At 42.9% G+C, this 6,713-nt stretch overlaps 1 non-coding gene across 1 annotated transcript; it reads left to right on the plus strand.

Moving 5' to 3' along the window:
- Window positions 1–6,337: 6,337 nt before the first annotated feature.
- Trnaa-ugc (transfer RNA alanine (anticodon UGC)) lies at window positions 6,338–6,410 on the plus strand. The gene has a single exon. It is a non-coding gene; the product is annotated as a tRNA-Ala (tRNA).
- The last annotated feature ends 303 nt before the right edge of the window (window positions 6,411–6,713 follow it).

Raw genomic sequence — 6,713 nt, forward strand, 5'->3', positions numbered from 1 at the left:
TCTCCTGAGTCCCTTCTTAGATTCTAGTATGATAGGAATTGTGCTGGGGGGACAATGAAGATGCTCTATCCCTTCAAGAAACATGGCTATAGCCAGGTGGGTTGATGCATGCCTGTAATTCCAGCGGCTCTGGAGGCTGAGGCAGGAGGATTGAGAGTTCAAAACCAGCCTCAGCAATTTAGGGATTCCCTGGACAGCTTAGCGAGATACTGTCTCTAAATAAAATATTAAAAAGGGCTGGGGATGTGGCTCGGTAGTTAATTGCCCCTGGGTTCAATCCCTGGTACAAAATCAATCAATCAATAAATAATAGGGGCTCTGAAGGGGTCACCAAGAGTAATCAATAGGAAGCATGTGGAGGGTCCCTGGTTTTTCTGGCCCTGAGGGAGAAATACAGAGGAAAGGTGTGGATCCTGCCCTTGGGAGCCCCAACCTATAGGCAGGCCGGGTACTCTACAACATGAAGGGAAAAAAAAGGTAAATTATTTCAACTGGCAGATCTCCTGGTGGTCACCCTAAGTTAGGGGAGGAGAGAGTCATTCAGTCAAAGAGCATGGGGTCAGTCACCCTCTCCTTCCTGGAAGCACAGCAAACACATCAGGCCCCTCCTCAGCCCCTGCTGAGGAATGCAGACAGACCTCTGCAGGTCTGTCCCCATCAATCACATTGCCCTGCGAGTCACATCACCTGCTTCCATTGCCCCTGCCACTCTCCAGGGAGGCACAGAAGGATGGCTCTCTTGTGGGGCTTGAGCCCAGTGACTTCAGCGGTACTATCTATACACCTCTATCCCCCACTCCACACCCAGCTAGGGAATCAGTTCCAGAGTTGGAAGAAGGGAGTGAGGTGAGACCTTTGCCTAAATGGAGAAACCAAAGGATTTGTGTGAGGACAAGAACTCAGGAATTGGACTCCATTTAGGACACTATCCAAGTGAGCCTCATTTAGCATGAATCTAGCATTTAGTTAACAGCTTTATTTTGTATTTAGCCCTGTGTTAGAAACAGGAATGCAAAGAAAAAAACATATTCCCCCAGGAGTATGAAGTCAGAAAAAAAAAAAATTACTTCCACTGGAAGAGATACGAGTGTCCAGAATTCTCGTTCCCTTCATAGTCTCATTCAACAGAGTGTCTCTTCCCTTCTCTGGCGCTCTCTCTTGCTCTCTCTCTCTCTCTCTTTCATTTATTTTATTTTTTGCAGTGCCAGGGATCAAACCCAAGGCCTCACACATGCTAGGCATGTGCTCTGCCACTGAACTACATCCCCAGCTCCCTCTCCCTCTCCTATGGAAACTTTCTCTCCTCCAGGAAGAGTGGACTTTTTACATAGTGGCTGGCTTCCAAGAAGCCAAAGTAGAAGCTTCCAGGCCTAGAGCTGAACTGTCAAGGTATCACTTTGGCTGCATGTTATTGGTCAAAGTTATTCACAAAGCCACACCAATTCAAGGTGTTGGAAAATAGACTAAAGGACCAGCATTTGCTCAAGGGGAAGGCATTGCTGGTGGGATCTTTGCAGACCACCTACCATACTCCCTAACTCTACTCCCCTTTTGCTTCCCTTTGGCTCATTGAAAGGTGCTATCCTCTTCCCTGGGGTGTAGTTCTTAACCCTTTTCTCTCATACCCCACGTCAGTTCAGTCCTAGAGTTCTCCAATTCACCTGCCCTAGATGTCTCTCAAATTTCTCACACAGTGGCTACCATCCTTTCTTACTTGGAATGCTGAAAAGCTTCCTGAAACTTCTGTTTCCACTGCTTCCTTACCAGGTTTCTTTCCACCTAGTGGCCAGGGTGATCAATTCTAAAAGCCATACCCAAGGAGAGCTGGATGACTGGGAGACTGGAGAGCCAGGGCACTTGTGTATCATGTGTACACATTTCCAGAAAGTAAAATACCTTTAAAAAATTGACTGAAAATCAAAATCAAATGTAATAATAAATAAAATAAGCCAAATCCTCATTGTGTCATTCTCTTACTAAAAAAAAGAAAAAGAAAGAAAGAAAAAGAAAAAAAAATCATGATATAGACTATGACTCCTAGGATAAAGTTTGGACTTGGCAATGAATTGGTTCTTAAGCATTTCCCAAAGCCCATGTGTTAGAAGCTTGGTTCTCAGCCTGGTGCTATTAGGAGGCAGCAAAACCTTTAAGAGGTGGGGCCTAGTGGGAGGTCTTCAAGTCATTGGAGGTGTGTGCTTGAAGGGGATTGTGGGACAATGACCCCTTCCTTCTTCCTTTTCTTTTACATCCCAGGCATGAGGTGAGTGGCATTGCTCCATCAAGTGCTTCCTGCCATGACATGCTGCGTCTCCACGGACCCAAAAGCAACAGGGTCAACCCATCATGCCCCCAAATCTCTAAACTTGTGAGCCAAACTTCTCTCTCTCTCTCTCTCTCTCTGGTGGTACTGGGGATTGAACCCAGGGACACTTTATCACAGAACCATATCTTCAGCCCTTTTTTATCATTTTTTTTATTTTGAGACAGGGTGTCACTAAGTTGCTGGGGTTGGCCTCAAATTTACCATTCTCTTCCTTTAGCCTCCTGAATCTCTGGGATTATAGGCATGTACCACCATGCTCTACCAACTTTTTCTTTTTATAAATTGATTATCTCAGGGATTTGTTATAGTAACAGAAAGCTGACTAACACAGACTCCTTAATGGAGCTCACATGGCTCTTCAAAATCTTGCCCCACCTGGCCTTACCAAAGACTTTTCCCAACTTTGGCCTCTGTATTTCAGCCAAGTAGAACTTCTCTGAACTTCTTGCAGTTTCTTGAAAGTATCCTTTTATTCTTCTGCTTTACAACTTTTTCACAGGTGAGTGCTCACAACCCTATTCACCCTTCAGGTCTCAGCATAGGTGTCCTTTCCTCCAGGAAGTGTTCCATGGCTCATAAAATTGGGATTTGACTCATCTCAAACAAATTCTCATTGAATCCCTGGTACATCTTGCATTGTACTCATCTGGATCTCTTGTGATTACTGGTTCTTCCCTGTGCACACACACGTGCAGCTGGGCAGGAACCAAGTCTGTATTGCTCACACTATTTTCCTAGCACCTGGGCAAAGGTACTTACTACATACTGATAGAAAAAGAAAGGGAAGAAGAAAGGCAAGGGAAATAAAGGGAAGAGAATTCAATTTAAAATTGGAACAGCTCAGGAAACTAATCTTGGATCATGAAGTGGGAAGAGGATGTTTTTGTTGGTTGGTGGTTGGTTGGTTGGTGGGTTGGTACTGGCAATTGAACCCAGGGGTGCTTTGCCACTGAACTACATCCCCAACCCTTTTTTTTGTTTGTTTTTACACAGGGTCTTGTTAAGTTGCCAAGGCTGGCCTTGAATTTGTGATCCTTCTGTATCAGCCTCCTGAGTCACTGGGATTACAAGCATGCACTACTGCACCTGGCTAGTGGGGGAGTTTTTACTGTAAGAAATTATGCAGGGGCTAGGGATACAGTTCAGTGGTAGAGGCTTGCTTAGCATGCATGAGGCCTTGGATGTATTCCCCTGTACCACATGAAAAAAATAGAGAAAGAAAGAAAGAAAGGAGGGAGGGAGGGAGGGAGGGAGGGAGGAAGGAAGGAAGGAAGAAAATATGTGGCCAGACCAGTTATGGTGACACATGCCTATAATTCCAGGTTGAGACAGGGAGGTCACAAGACAGGGGCCAGCCTGGGACCCCCAGTAATGTAGCAAGACTAAACAAACAAACAAAAAAGGAAGGCTGGAGGTGTAGCTCAGAGGTAGAATACCCAGGTTTAAACCACCACCACACACATACAAAAAAGAAAATTAATTAATTATGTGGTCAGGATTCCATCAGGTAGATGAATCTAACTGACCTTAGATATTAGATACAAAAGGGGGCATATTATATGATTCCATTCTAAAAGTTCTATAACAGGCAAAATTAATTGATGGTGATAGAAGTTAGAACAGGGAGTCACCTCTAGAGCCATACTCACTGGAAGGATACAGGAAGAAAATGTCCTGTATCTTGATTTAGGTAGTGTTTACTTGAGTCTAGACACATGTAAAAATTCACTAATCTGTATTTAAAATTAAAGTGTGCTTTATGCATTTTCTTCAATGCTATGTCACAATAAGAAAGTAAAAAGGGGACTGGGGATATAGCTCAGTTGTTAGAGTACTTGCCTTGCATACACAAGGCTCTGGATTTGATCCCTAGCACCACACACACACAGTAAAAAGGAGTTGAGGTTGAGGTGGAAAGCATTTGCCTGGGATTCAGAAGAAAGACCCTGGGGTTCCATCCCAGTACTACAAAAAGTAACAAAAACAAAGCAAGCAACAAACAAACTGCACCACATTTTCTTGCATTTTCTGTGGGTCATGAAATGCTGCGGAGCTTAGGTAGGTGCCCTTGGCCCAATGCATCTCATGCAGTTAAGCTGCCACCTGGGGTTGCAGTCTCATCTGAAGACTTCACCAGACAAGCAGGGAGAAAGGAATCTGCTTCCAAGCTCACTCACGTGGGTGTTGCAGGCCTAATCCTTTACCACAGAGGGAGGGGATTACACAAGCACATGAATACCAGGAAGCGGGGATCACTGGAGGCCAACTTTGAAGCTGCCTACCACATGGAGTCATATAGTTTTTCCACTTTAAATGACATAAGGAAAGAATGGAAAAGAAGAAAGACAAGAGAAATTCCTCACACAGGACCTTAAGCCAGATGGATATCTTTGGAAGCCAAAATTTTGATCCGTGATATGGGATCAGCTGGAATTCTACCCAGCTCTGATGAACCTGGATCTGTGTGTGTGTGTGTGTGTGTGTGTGTGTACACATCCATTAGTCCTGAGAAGCTAGTCATCTGTAGATGTACAAAATGGCAGAGATTAAACCCAAGATTACTGGTATGGTGAACCCAGGACATGAGGAAGTAAGTATAGTGTTCCAGAAGAAGGAGGTTTTGAGATAGAAGAATGTTCTATTCTATTTTTCCTATAAACTGAAAGTCAATAAACTTAGGGTCTGATTCTGACTTAACACAGACTGTGAGTCATGATGCTATTCATTTAATCCTCTTGGATCTGTTTTTTTTTTCTCTTCATCTTCTTTTTGTTCTTTTTAGTTATACATGAAAGTAGAATGTATTTTGACATACTATACATATATGGAGTATAAATTCCATTCTTATGGTTGTACCTGTTGGGGAGTTACACCAGTCGTGCATTCACATATGAACATAAGAAAGTATGTCTGATTCATTCTACTGTCCTTCCTGTTCCCATTCCCCCCTCCTCTTTATGTATAATATAAAGGAGTTCAATTCTGTGGTTTTTAAGATCTTTTTCATCCCTGCTATTCTATTGTTTAAGGTAAGGGTAAAGAGTCTAGGATTTGGAGTGAGGATGTAGTTTAGTGGTAGAGCATTTGCCTAACATGTGCAAAATCCTGTTTTTGTTTTTGTTTTTGTTTTAGGTCCTGGGTCTGATCCTTAGCATGGCAAGGGAAAAAAGAAAAAGAATCTGGGCTCTGGCATCAGACTGCCTGTGTCCAAGCCCAAGTGATCACCCTTACAAAATTGCTTAACTTCTCTGGCTTCTTTATCCTCTTCTGAGGAAAAAATGAGTTAATACAAGACAAATCCTTAGAACAGTGCCAGATACATAAACTTAATAATTATTAATACCATTTGTTTTAGTTATCTATTCCTCCATGACAAAGTTCTCTGAGACTTTGTAGTTTATAATTATCATTTTAATTGTATCTCAGAATTCTATGGACCAGGAATTTGGACCTGGCTTGGCTGGATGATTCTTCATTCTATCTGGTGTTGCTGAGGACACTCAATGATATTCAACTGTTGTATGGGCTGATCTGGAGGATTCAGGGTGGTTTCACCCACCTGTCTGATGTGTTAATGGGTCTGAACTCAGTTAGATCTATTAGCCAGAGCACCTATCTGTGACCTCTCCAGCATGGTGGCCTCATGGTAGTCTAACTTCTTACCTGTCAGCTCCCATAAATTGAAGTGGGAGGATTACAAGGAATAAGGCTGAGGCTGCATGGGCTTTCATGACCCAGATGTGGATGTTACATAGTATCACTTTAACCATATTCAATCAAAGTAGTCCAGATTCAAGGCAAGGAGACATAGACCCCCAACTGTCAATAGAGGAGTGTCAAAGGACTTGATGTACTAAAGCAAGTTTACTTTTTGACTCCTGGAAGAAGTTTACCCCATATGAATTCTAGATGAAAAAACGAAACAATGTCTCCCTCTTGTCAGAGAATTCTATTTCCTGAGATTTCAAGATGACTGATGCAATGCCTTCCTTAGAGATATGCACATGTGGGGCTGGGGATATGGCTCAGTTGGTAGAGTGTTTGCCTTGCATGCACAATGCCCTGGGTTCAATCCCCAGCACTGCCAAAAAGAAAAAAGAGAGAGAGAGACATGCACGTGTATACACGCAGACATGCATATCCAAACACACACAGGTACAGTTGCATAAAATCTGATGTACATGTGTAAACAAGTTTGTAGCTTGCATAAAATCTGATGTACATGTGTAAACAAGTTTGTAGCTCTCACCATATCTTAGTTCAGGGATACCAAAAGTCTTTCTTAGTCCTTCTTTTTCCAGGAAGTTAATTCAGGTGTTTTTTTTTTTTTTGTTTTTGGTGTTGGGGATTGAACCCAGGGCCTTGTGCATATGAGGCAAGCCCTCTACCA

The sequence above is a fragment of the Marmota flaviventris genome, chromosome 17 (assembly GCF_047511675.1).
Source record: "Marmota flaviventris isolate mMarFla1 chromosome 17, mMarFla1.hap1, whole genome shotgun sequence".
In the NCBI taxonomy this organism is placed as follows: domain Eukaryota; kingdom Metazoa; phylum Chordata; class Mammalia; order Rodentia; family Sciuridae; genus Marmota; species Marmota flaviventris.